The sequence below is a fragment of the Periophthalmus magnuspinnatus genome, chromosome 2, assembly GCF_009829125.3.
Source record: "Periophthalmus magnuspinnatus isolate fPerMag1 chromosome 2, fPerMag1.2.pri, whole genome shotgun sequence".
NCBI lineage: Eukaryota > Metazoa > Chordata > Actinopteri > Gobiiformes > Gobiidae > Periophthalmus > Periophthalmus magnuspinnatus.
This window is the reverse complement of record NC_047127.1, coordinates 10,578,211-10,592,380: the sequence shown is the minus strand read 5'-3', so window position 1 is coordinate 10,592,380 and position 14,170 is coordinate 10,578,211.

The following is a 14,170-nucleotide window of genomic DNA, read 5'->3' as shown; positions in this document are numbered from 1 at the left end:
AAACAGAAGTAAACTAGTGTCTGGAACACACACAAAAGTTAGACACAGGGACAAACGAGTGATTAAATACTAAATGAGACACAGAAAAAATGGTATACTGGCCACAAAGGTCAGGAGGTCAAACAGGTGTGTTGAATCTCCTGAAGTTGGGGAGACGGCTGCAGGTGAGACACAGGATTAACCAGGTGGGAAGACAGTCCTCCAATCACCAGCGAGGGCTCACACAGATTCAGGCACACACAAAAACATAACTGACAGATACTAACAAATAAAAGAACTTAAGTCCTGGGGCATCGCCAAAGTGTTGAGCTTATAACTCTTCTTAAACCTTTTGGCAGTGTTTGCTAATGTGTGCATTGTGTCACCATAGTAACTGATCAACATTACGCTATATAAATAAGGTGTGATTAGAAATATTTATCACCACGTTATTGAAAGGCAGAAGTGGTGCCAATGCGTCCAGTTTTGCAACTTTATGCTGTGGTCTGTGACTGCAAACAGAACTGTGTGCCTGTCATTGATAAAACTGTGGTAAAAACCCCAAGGAGAAGTAGAGGAGGCTGACGTCTTCTTCCCCTCTATTCTCTTCTGCCCCTCTCTCCTCTCCTCTTTTGCCCCTCTCTTCTCTTCTCATGCCCCTCTCTCCTCTTCTGCCTCTTTCTCTTATTCTCTTTCTCCTCTGCCCCTCTCTCCTTTTCTGCCCCTTTCTTCTCTTCTGCCCCAGTCTCCTCTTTTACCCCTCTCTCCTCTTCCTCCTCTCTGTGACTTTACTAATTCTTTTTTGCATATTCAGGGCCAAGTTCCTTCTACTTTCTTAGAAACTTCAACTCAACATCAAAAAACTGCAACAACAAAAGTATTACTGCGATGAGGACTTGGACTGATAACAACTGAGTTACTGCTACCAGTTCTGCTGCTACTACTACTACTAAGTTACTATACTACTACAGCTATAACTAACTAACCTACTTTGTTTGTGTTGTGCAGCACTTTGGCATCATAAAGGTTCAAGTTAAAATGAAAAAAGTTAATTGCTGTTGTTTGGTTGTTGGTGTCTTGGTTGTTGGTTTATTTCTTGATGGTGGCGTAGAGCTGAGCAGGGTCCTCCACAGTGGTGTATTTCACTGAGCTGTAGATCATTGCCTCCTCACTCGGTCTGACCTGAGCAGAGAGACAGAATTTTTACTATGTTAAAAACGTGAAAAACAGAACTAGTTATTCCTCACTTATGCATTCTGAACATCCTAATTATTCACCGTGATGAGTTTCTAAGCACTTTTCACAACTCTTAAGAGACCAGAGTGTTTTGCTGTGGCGGTAAAACTAACCACAACTCGCATGGTAATGTGATTATCGTACAATAAAATGCTTTTTAATTAGATCCAAACGATACACAGTGGACATATTTTGACCTAAAGAGCTGTTTTTACAATCTCTGTCCTGGGACAAGTGGACTACTGTTCTCAGCACAACCTGTGAGACTGGGGCCTTGCTCAACGGCACCTCAGCAGTAACTGTGTGGTTCACAGACCAAGACCTGGCCCACTGAGTTAGTTGAGTTATTGGTTCATTTACAGAGTGTGTGTCACTTCAACAACCCAAACATGCACAATAATCCTACAGCTAGGTACTCCTGAGCTGGTGGTCCTATGGTACTCCCAGAGAACAGATTTGGTCTGTTTAAATACACTTAGTTACATCAGTGTCCATTCAAGTCAAGTCAAATTTCTTTCTAAACCACATTTAAAAAACAACCACAGCTGCCAAAAGTGCTGTACAAAGGAAATATAAAATACAATCCTATGAAAACCATACATGCAGAAACATGACAGAACAATACAAATACTCGGCTTGTGTTAAAAGTCAGTGCAAAGAAGTGAGTTTTCAACAAAGATTTAAAAATATTTAAAGATTGGGCTGTTCTAATACACAGAGAAAGATTGTTCCAGAGTCTGGGACCAGCTCCAGTAAAAGCCCAGTCCCCTCGAGTTTTTAGCTGGGACCTTGGAACATCCAAAATCCTCTGGTCTGCTCATTTCAATCATCAGAATCTTAAAGTCAATCCTGAAGCAGACAGAGAACGAGTGCAGAGAGGCCAACACAGGAGAAATGTGAACGTGAGAATATTTCATGGTGCCCGTGCTTCAGTGTCAAACCATACTAGTCTGTTAGATCATGATCACACATCCTCCACCACATCCTCTTTATATCATGAAAAACGTATGTCCTGTTTTAAACCCTGATTGTCCTGGGGTGGCCTGGATTTAGCCTGGTAGTCCTACTCTAGGTCTGGTTTAGTCCTGGTTCAGTCATAAAGTCAAACCCAAAATGATCATCCAAAGGACTTGAAAAGATTTGGCACACAAACAGAGGCATATGTTGGTGTTTTAATGTTACAAAGTTGTCTACGTAAACAACTCCATTGTTTCTCCATTGTAGTTATGTTTTGTTGTTTAGTTTTAGTCCTTGTTTAGTCCTTGTTTAGTCCTGGTTTAGTCCTGCTTTAGTCCTGGTTTAGTCCTGGTTTACTCCTGGTTTAGTCCTGGCCTTGTCCTGGTCCAGTTCTTACCTCATTTCTCTGGTTGTTCCTGTTGTAGCTGACGGTGGCGTAGCACACTCCCTCTTCAGGTTCAACCTTGGAAAAAACATCAAAATGTATCTTGTTGTGGAATTAATTGGAATAATTGTGGAAATAAAATCTGCTCTGTGATTGTTCTGCTTGCCCACTCAACCTCACAGCGGGAGACTCTCAAGATGGATTCTCGTGAGTTTATAAACTCACAAATATCGGGAGAATCCATCTTATTAAATATCAATACCAGTACCAATACCTTTTGTGAACCATGCAGTTCACCTGCATTAGATATTTATCTTACATTTTAGATTAAGTTTTTTATCTCCTACAGTCTGCAACAATGTCTTCCCCCGAGTCATGACATTTATGAAGTGTCTTGCCCAATAACACAACCACAGAAGACACTGACCAGAGCGCGAGACGACAACTTCCTGTTTTTTTCTGTTGTCTCACATTTGTGTAAGCCCCGCCCACTATAGCATACTTGTCTATCTGTTCAATCCGATCATTGGGCTGTACAAAAATGATTGATCTGTAGCACATTTATGATTATAAAATAAAATGTTAAACTCACAGGGGGGTCGTTTCCGGTGTCCGCAGACTTCACTGTAAACAAACACATATGTAGTTCATAAGATAAGATAAGAAAGTATTTAATTGTCCCACAAGAAAAGTACAGTGTTGCAACCATAGACTGTATATAGAAGTGGACTGAGGGAGTGTGGGGTCCATAGTGTTTGGCTCCAGCCAAAAGAAGATCATTGAGGCTAATCTGCAACTCTGCCCCCAAAAAGTTTTACCCTTACTTGAGTAATTTGTTGGACCACTACTTGAGTAATATTATCATCAGAATTTTTTTTTACAATATATATTTATTATTGATTTGAGTTTTTTTCCACAAAAAGACAAACAGGAAAAAACATTCCGGCTCAATTGTAGGATGAAACCTAAACCGGACTTACATTGTAAAACTTCTCCATAAATTGCTGAAATGTCCAAACCAACATATGTCATGCAGGGCCGGTCCAGCCTATAAACAGACTAAGCAGCTGCTTAGGGCTGCGAGGCCACCAGAGGGCCCCCAAGGGCCCACACATTTATATTGAAAATATTTTTTCTGAAAACTAAATGGCGCTCATATCCCTCTTAAATGATTAGATGTATTTTATTTTCAGTAACTAAATATGTGCTGTCTACATTTTTTGAATCGGACTGTGGTGTGGTGTTACATATTTACACCTGTGTGAAGGACCCCTCCCCTCCAGGAGGCAGCAGAGGGACATTTGAATGGGTGTTTTACAAACTAAAACACTAAAAGTTAGTGAAGTTCAGTTTATCTGAAGTACAGGACAATGTATGAAGAGCCCCAGAGGAAGATCGTTTTGGGATAAGAAGGACTTTTCTGAGAAGACTCGAAATATGTCCCATTTTACACCAGTGGACCTGCAGATAAAACAGTGAAGCTGGACCTGTGTAATTCTGCAAACAGGACACACCTCAGAGGGACAGAGGACAGAGAGGACACACCACAGAGCGACAGAGGACAGACAGGACACACCTCAGAGGGACAGAGGACAGACAGGACACACCTCAGAGGGACAGAGGACAGACAGGACACACCTCAGAGGGACAGAGGACAGCAGGTGAGTCCGTTTAGGCTTAGGCTGTTTTTGGTTGTGGCTAATTCTTTTGTGGCATAAACTATCAGATGATGTGAGTGTAGGATTGTTATAGTATAGTCACTTTTTCATGTTAGAATTCGTATGGTATCTACTGAAATCATTGTAGTTTGGTATAATTAAAAAATAATTTATTTAGATAAGCATCTGGCTTTAATATTTACCACTTCCTCTTCACAGACTGTGCTCTGAGCTAACTGCTAACTAGCTGAGTGCTAACGAGCTAACTGCTAATGAGCTAACTGCTAACGCGCCTGTTAGCATAACAGTGACTGTTGTGTTACTTTTACCACAGTCACACTTTGTCCAATATGGACATATACGTCTTTTAAAAGCTCTGTTCAGTCCTAAATGTGTTTGTTAATTACAATAATTTACAATACAACACAAGCAAATAATCACCAGCCCCACTTAGCAACATTAGCATGCTACTATTGTAAACACAAGCCCTGCGCCGATATCCTCTGTGAACTATAAAAACATTTATAGTTATGAGCTGTGAGCCTCAAACAAGAGCCGCACAGATACAGTGGTATCGGCTCTTTGTATCGGCAACTCATTGACTAGTATGAGTACTGGCACCCGATACTGGTATCAGTATCTGTGCGTCCTACTCATTAATATGAGCATTTAGTGAAATCACAGCATCCAAAGTCTGACAAACTCTTAACATGAATTACTATTTTGTAGTTCTTGAGTGATATGGTTTTGCAGTAAGTGTACTCTTGCTTAAGTACATTGTTTGACTACTAATTCTGCATTTTATGACATGAAGAACTGATAAATGTAAGCCCACAGCCCACAACTGGAACACATTAAAATGCACCAGAAACCAAGAAAGAAACGAAGAAAAAAATATCCAGAATTTTAAAATTTTTCTGACAGACCCTCTTTCCTCATATGTTTTATACTGTTATACTTGTGGTTATTGCTGTAGCCTCTGGAATTTACAGTCTTTTTGTAAGTGATTGTGATAATGTCTTAATGTTGTCAAATATAAATATGTGGCTCTGAAGTGACGAAGGCTCCTGAGGGTAAATACAGCTTAGGCCCCTAAAGGCTAGGGTCGACCCTGATGTCATGGAAGGGTCCTAAATTTTCTCTGTCATGCAGTTTGCTGGTCAAATAGTCCAAGCATACATCCTCCAGTACTGTCTGAAGCCATCATGACTTGCATGGTGCTTTTGTCTGAAATCCAGTTCAAACACATGCATTTTCTTTTTCTTTTAATAGAGATCTTAACCCTTGGGGAGAGTAACTGCCTCTCAGACAGAAATCGTCCAGTTCAAGAGTAATGTTGTTTCAAATCTATGTTATAGCCCAAATTTGAAAACCAAAATCCATAACACCAGGCAAAAAAGGAGATTACCACACAGGGGTGTGAAATGTGTCCTACCCTCAAGCTTCTGAACAATTTGCCAGGCCCTAACAGTATTAATTGTAAGTGGATTACTACAAGACATCAATTGTAATTTATTTCCAAAACAGTGCATTTTTTGTGGGAATCTTGAACATAGAGTTTTCTATATCAAGACAGAGGCAGGATTTTGCATCCAGTCAGCAGCAACACACATATGGGCACTGAGCTGATACTTCCATATCTACGGGAAATCAAGGCCTCCATTTGTAGACGAAGACACAAAGTGGACATTTTTAGACATGGCATCCTCCCTGCCCAAATGAGAGTTTTAATTGTCTTGTTACCTCGTTAGCTTTGTCACCCGTGTTGTGTCGGTTACAGGGTTCTTTCTACATGGCATATTTAATGTCTGACTCAAACAGTAACTACTGATACTCAATGGAAGTTTAGCAAACAGAAAATGCATGACTTGCCACATTTTGTTGGGTCTAAAAGAAAAACGCAAAATTCCAACCTTTCTTCATGCCGGAATCTTGATAGCTCCTGAGTAATATTATTTTATAATAACACCTTAAGGACAGTTTTTGGCTACTCTACCTACTCTGGTGGCAGATCCTCCAGCACAAAAGGTGGAGGTTTAACAAAAAGGCTCCTCCTCTGACCTAAGTCCTCTGTTCTCTCAGACATACAGTAAATACAGTATTTTGTTGTTTCACCTCTGAGTCTCCTCCATGTGACCAGGGCCACCACAGTGAGAAGTACTGCAGCTACAACCACCACCACAGCCCACGGCCAACCTGCACACACAAGTTTAACACAGTCACAGTAACTAAATACAAGAGTAAAAGTTCTGTACTTATGCACACACACAAGTTCAATAATGTTCACATGTTTACTTACCTCTGTAGGAACATTCAGAGATGGAAAATAAATACAGACTCTCCCACTGATTGGAACTCGCCAGCTATCGCTTTGCACACGGTCAGTTTTAAGCCTTGGACAATTTCACAAATATGTGGTTTTGCAAATTAACTATTATTATTATTATTTTAGTGTCCTGGTTAGTACTGTTCAAATCTTTGTTTGTAAAACCTAATAGTACTTAAGATCAGATTTTCAAAATTCAAAACTGAGACAGACGTGGGTTGGGACGGCTGGTATAAATAAAACTGTGAAAAGAGGACGTAATATTCTCGACTCACTTGTGGGTCAATATTTAATCAGAGGGAGTTTCGGTGCAGTGGAATACTTCTTTTGCCTTATGGTCATTTTCAAAAACATTTTTTTGTTTTTTAGCCAAACAAATGACAAAATATTCCTCTTTTTACTGTTGGTGGGGATCAAATAAAAAGTGGAACACCTGGGACATTTCTTGAATTAAACTGGGACAAATCAGTGGTTTTGTATAAATCTGCTGGGACATGGGACACAGGGCTCAAAACTGGGACTGTCCCGGGTAAATAGGGACGTCTGGTCGGTCTATCATAACCACAAAACATCACCTCCACTGCACCAGACAATAAAACAGAGCGTCAGGGGCAGACGGAGTGATGGACACAGAGGCTCAAGATACAAACTCAGGAAATGGTGGAAATAATTTAAAGACGACTTCATTACTCAGCTCTTGTAAATCTCTGCAAATAATGACCCCAGTCCACAAAACAGCACTATGAATCCAGTTTGAAGTGTTTAAATGTGAAAAGTGAGAGTAGATCCTCACGTGTGTTTACATCCACACAGGAGGATCAGGGTGAAGCTGCTGCAGATTAGTGACACTGACTCTACTTCCTGTAGTTTATCACCAGCCTCTGTGCATTAAAAACATTTATCTGAACTATCGCACCACATTTCACAAATAATGACACAGTTCTGACTTGAATCTAAAGTAGAAGTGCAAAGCTCTGACCTTCTGAACACTTTAGTATCTCAGAGTGAATCTCACATGATTCTCCTCTGTGGTCTGTGCTTTTTGACACACGTTTATAAATCGTTTAAGACTGAAAAATCCTGTTGTCTGTGGTGGATTTCAGTTTTAATAAATTTATATTTTTCTCAAACTGACTCCTCCTCCTGGTCTCACCTGGTTTGTTGGATCTGAGAGAGAAGATCGTCTTGTTCACTCCATGAGACACTTCACATTTGAACAGATCCACGTCTTTGCAAAGTAAATCTGATTTTGGAATTGTAACAATGGTGGCATCTCGACGGTCTGTTGTGGTTAATGTTAGATTATTGACGTCTTGGCCATTGAGCAGCCATTTTGGTTTGACATCAGAGAGAGCGGAGGACACAGAACATCTTAACTGAACTGACGTCTCATTGTTCGTTTTAGTCACTGTGAAAAACAAGACACTTGTGTCAATCTGTGTTACTGTGGCAGAGTGGTTCTCCTGTCTCCTCCTCTCAGTCAGGAGGTTGTGGGTTAGACTCCTGATCTAATAACAAAATACTCACCTGAGACCACAGACAGATACACACGAGCATCAGAGGACAGGAGACGATGTGGTTGCACAGATGTATTGTATTGTTGACAGTGGAACAGTCCAGCATCCTGAGGTTGGACATTTTGAATCTCCAGACCACATTTTTCAGTCACTTTGAGTCGATTTGACATCTCTGTGACCTCAGAGTTGACCTCTCCAAGTTTAATAAGTTCTTTAGTTACATTTGGTTCTTTGGCCGAGCTAAAAATCCATGTGGTTCCACTACATTTCCTTTGTCCCTCTCTTACATTGTTACAGGACAAAGTGATGTTTCCTCCCTCTTTCACAAACTCATATGAAGCTGGGACTGATTCTGTGGAAAAGAAATCATAAAGGAAAAAAGACAATGGTTATGTTACAGGGATTGAACCAACAACCTTGAGCAAGCGAAGAAGGATCTAAACATCTAAAATCAAATATTCATATTCCAGAAATTAAACTGTTCAAGAGGGAGCAGTTGGTAGAGACAGTTGCTGGTTCAATTCCCTCTAGTGACATTGCATACTGCTGCTTTTATGTCCTTGGGCAAAACACAACATTCCAGGCTAAACAATAACATATAGACGCTGATAATGTCCATGTAAGCATTTTTTAAACTGTTAAGATTATACACTTTACCACATCAAACAGCAACTTTACAAGGGCAAGTTATGAAGGAAAAGACACTGTAAGTCGACTAATTAATGCAAACACCACAGCCACGGCTCATTATTGCTGCAAACCATCGTCTCTCTGGTCAATTTGTGTGTAGTTTTAAGACGTAATTCATCTGATCAACAATGAAACAATATAAAACAGTTTGGTGTTTAAACGTGAGAATATACAGAGGCTCGTTTTGCAGGAGCAGCTCTGATGCCTCTGGTGTCTGGTGTTTTTTAAAAGTCTCAACACAGATACAAATGAAAAGTTCAAAATGAAAGTCACATCATTAAATTTGGAAATGACTTTTTTCTAATGATGTTCAGATGTGGAGCTTGATAGTTCCTCTTTTGTATCATGAATGAAATAAATGCATGAACAAAATGCATAAGACAGAAAGTTAACAAGAGTTCACATTCAGATGAAACAAAAACTATGTTATACAAACTGAGAAACACTTTTGTGGTTTGACATTTTAAACCTTCAGATGAAGAATAAAACATTTAGACAATAAGTGTAGCTCCATTTAAACAGGTTATTGTCTCTTACCTGTGCAGTGCAGAAGACTCAGAAAGACAAGCACAGGTCTGAACACAGCCATGGCCATCATGTCTATGAGTCCTGTTCTCTCACACTCTTCCTCTCTTTAAAACTTCCTCTTCACACATCAGACGTCACTACATCTGTGGTACTAATGATACGAAACTTAGACTCATGTGTTTTAATTTTTTTTATATTTGAATCTTTATTAATGACCAACTGATGTATTGATTTGTTGTTAATCTGTTAAGTGCATGTTTGAATAATCCTGTATTGTTCTGTATTCAAGGCTTCAGTGTTTAGAAAATGTGTTTTCTCCAAACACTTTTAAATGAATGCATCAGAAATGAGAGGTGTAAGCAGAGACCACCAGAATCCCACTCATCCCCAGACACTCCCTCCAGCTCCTCCGGTGGGACCCCAAGTCAGCCGAAAGACATAGTCCCTCCAGCCTGTCCTGGGTCTTCCCCGGGGCCTCTCCCGCATGGGACATGTCCGGGACACCTCCCCAGAGAGGAGTCCAGGAGGCATCTGGAATGGTATTTAGTAAGAGGAAGAAAATGGATGGATTGTTGAAATCATCTTAAATTCAAAAGCTATTTAAAAGATTTTAAACTAATTTATACACCATGACGAGTTTATAAGCATTTTTCACAACTTTCACAGGCCTGAGTGAAGCTTTGCCATCACTGTTAAGTGAACGACAACTTGTGTGCTAACGGTGCACTTTCTGGTTCTCTTATAGTAAAATACTTAATAATTAGACGCATCCAGTACACAGCGGTCTTATTTTGATATCAAGAGCTGCTTGTACAATTTAGCTCAAACACATTGAGGAAAAAACATGGACATGCTAAAAGCATGTAAGTCAGGGGCATCAAACACATTTTCACAAAGGGCCACATCAGCAATACGGCCACTCTCAAAGGTCCACATGTAATCCAAATAAACAACTTTTTTAACTTGTTCATTAACCGTCTCTGTATTTATTTCTTATTCGAGTTACAAATATCACATATACATTTCCGTAAATGTAAAAATATGACTGTGTAACTGTATCTCCTGATAAAATGACATTTTAAGATGGTCAAACCTTTTAATTTATCTTGTTGTGGGCCACATAAAATGACGTCGGGGGCCACATTTAGCCCAGGGGCCTTGAGTTTGACACACATGATCTAAGTGTATTAAAAACAAGACAAGTCAAAGTCTGGCACTGAAGCCAGCAGAGGGCGCACTGAGGGAAGGAGCTGCTAACACAAGTTGATTCTCTGTGTAGCAGAGGAGGAGTCTTCTAGACTGACACCATCATGAAACAAAACACACAACTCTTTGACAGAGGTGGGACAGTAGAAACAACTGTACTGTAAGTAAAAGTACCATTACTTCAACATGATATTATACAAGTACAAGTACAAAGTAGTGGTCCAGGAAGTTAGCAGGAGTAAAAAGTATTCAGGGAAAAATCTCAAGCAAGAGTAACTTAAAGTAATTGGAAGACAAAACATTAAAAGTAGTAAATATTACATATTGTATCAATTTTTTTCTGTATAAAATCCCACTTTGAAAATTATAAATGAAAGTTTTTTAATTTTGGTCCACAAGTCAGGCTTTAATCTGGTGGTTCAATTTACCTCGAGATTTACCCCACAACTGCTCCAAGCTGAGACAAAATACTTTTTTAAATTTTCAACACAAAAGCACTTAATCCAGTGATGGATCCTCTAAAGACCCCTCAGCTTTGTCTCTAATTCTGCTCTAGACAAATACATCTGTTTATGGAACATTCAAACTCCACAAACACCTCAGTCCTGGGAGTCGAACCTGAGTCCGTTTGGTCATGAGGCGAGAATTCCAATATCCTGCTGCCAAGAAGAAAAGAATCAGAAAAGTCAGACACTGAGAGGGTCACGTCTCATCCATAGACTGTTTATAGAACATGTTCAACTTTGGGCCAGTTTTTGTTTCATGTGGACAGATCCAGTAATTACAGAGATATTAACCATAAACCAGGTCAACAAATCTGCAATATGACAATTACACAACAAACTCCACCATAGAATTGTGACCTGTCCTCCACAACCCATAGAAAACACTGCAGTCTGATCATATTTACTCACAAGAAATTGTAAATATACTGCAGGATTATAAGACATCCATCTGCTTTATTTTATTAACTTTGCTCAGAGGAGTTGATCCAAATAAAACAAACTCAACTGTGTGTGCATCATGTGTCCAGGAGAGGGCGACACAGGCTGAGACTGTAGTTGTCATTATGTGAGGTGTGTGTGTCTGGGTGGAGAAACCAAAACAGCACTTAGGTTAAAGTGGAAATATTTTATTTAGAGCTTTTAACCATGTTATAAAGATATATTACATGACTTTCCGGAGGCGTGTCACCTGCATGATTCCATGGAAATAAAAAGTTTCATCACTTCCATGGAGATAGGTTTAATGCCATACTATGGAACAGCAATAACATTCCCATGGAAACAAGCAGGAGGAGGCCTCCTCCAGGCCAAGTAAGAGTCAGGTTTGTGGAGATGAAGGATGCAGGTTTTTCAGTGAAATAAAAACAACCACAATGAAAAAATGTTTTCTTCTACTTTACTTTTTTTACATCCTGTGGTTTATAAATGTACAAATTATAACATAATGATCCACAGGAGTCATAGATTATAACTATATGCAGACAAAAGTACAACATGTCTTCTTTAATGTCAGATAGTTACAAAGTTTAACAGACGTATAATTCAGGTTGGGCAAAATAAAGTATATTTTAACTGTGGCCTTAAGTCGTGAGTAAAATCTCTAGTTCATATATTAGAACACATGTCTGACAGAAAACACTGTGTGTGTGGGGGTGTGTGTGTGTGTGTGTGTGTGTGTGTGTGTGTGTGCGCTCTTTTTATTCATTTCATTTATTCATATACAGGGAGAGCCCAGTGACAGAACCACACTCTCTTTTCATGATCGCTCTGTCAATTGATTCTTTGCAGCTGATGTCATCAACATTCCCTGGAGGAGTGATGCTAACTGGGGCACTGCTCTGTCTAAAGCTTTGTTCAAGTTTGACTTAAATCTGAGCTTTGTTTTAATACAATCTGACCAAAAAGAACTGACTTAAAAAAGTCTCTCCCACAGAATTACAGTCACAAACTAGCTAGCGTTAGCAGTTTTAAAGTGAGTCACTCTCACCTTTATTGTGAAAATCAAATTCCTAAACAGGAAATCCACTTTCTTGAGTTTTCAAACTATCTTCACCTCCTAGGGCCTGGCGTCCTCATATGTATATATAACATATTTTTGGCTTTGTGACTTTGTTAAAGGCATATTTCTTCCTGCACCTGTTGGCAACACTTCAAATGAGACATAATTGTTGGTTCTCATTTTGTTTTTTCACCCAAGAAAAATGTTGCTGTGTTTAGGCATTTAATAAATAGCTGCAAATAATAAATGTAAATCATTATTCAAATGTGAATGTCTCATATGTGGACATATTTTTTCTCATAATGTAAAAAGATAATTCTTTGTTTTACACTCATCAGGTCCCAACCAGCCCAAAAAACAAAGACAAATGAATAAAGCATGTGATGCAAGAGTTTGAGTCTTAGGAGGTTAAAACGGTTTTGGCCAATGTGTTCATTGTGTAACTTTGTTAACTGATGAACATTCCATCATATACAGTGAGGCAAAAATGTATTTAATCAGCCTCCAATTCTGCAAGTTCTCCCATTTAAAAAGATGAGAAAGGTCTGTAATTTTCATCATAGGTACTTCAACTGTGAGAGACAGAATGAGAAAAAAAAATTAAAAAAAATCACATTATCTGATTGTTAAAGAATTTATTTGCAAGTTATGGTGGAAAATTTGTATTTGGTCAATAACAAAAGTTCATCTCATCTTCGTTATATATACACCCTTTGTTGGCAATGACAGAGGTCAAACGTTTTCTGTAAGTCTCCACAAAGTTTCACACACTGTTGCTGGTAGTTTGGCCCATTCCTCCTGCAGATCTCCTCTAGAGCAGTGATGTTTGGGGCTGTTGCTGGGCAACATGGACTTTCAACTCCCTCAAAAGGTATGAGGGATGGAGTTGAGATCTGGAGACTGGCTAAGCCACTCCAGAACCTTGAAAAACTTCTTACAAAGCCACTCCTTTGTTGCCTGGGTGGTGTGTTTGGGACCACTGTCATGATGAAAGACCCAGCCATGTTTCATCTTCAATGCGCTTGCTGATGGAAGGAGATTTTCACTCGAAATCTCACAATACATGGCCCCATTCATTCTTTCCTTTACACGGATCAGTCGTCCTGGTCCCTTTGCAGAAAAACAAACCCAAAGCATGACGTTTCCACCCCCATGCTTCACAGGTGTTGCATTCTTTGGATGCAACTCAGCATTATTATTACTGGCTTAAGCAGAGGGACACGTCTGGCACTGCAGGATTTGAGTCCCTGGTGGCGTAGTGTGTTCCTGATGGTAGCCTTTGTGACTTTGGTCCCAGCTCTCTGCAGGTCATTTACTAGGTCGCCCCGTGTGGTTCTGGGATCTTTGCTCACCGTTCTTGTGATCATTTTGACCCCACAGGATGAGATCTTGTGTGGAGCCCCAGATCGAGGCAGATTATCAGTGGTCTTGTGTGTCTTACATTTTCTAATAGTTGCTCCCACAGTTGATTTTTTCACACCAAGCTGCTCACCTATTGCAGATTCAGTCTTCCCAGCCTGGTGCAGGTTTAGAGTTTTGTTTGTGGTTCCTTTGGCTGCTCTTTGGTCTTGACCATAGTGGAGTTTGGAGTCTGACTGTTTGAGGTTGTGGACATGTGTCTTTTATACTGATAATGAGTTCAAACAGGTGCCATTAATACAGGTAACGAGTGGAGGACAGAGGA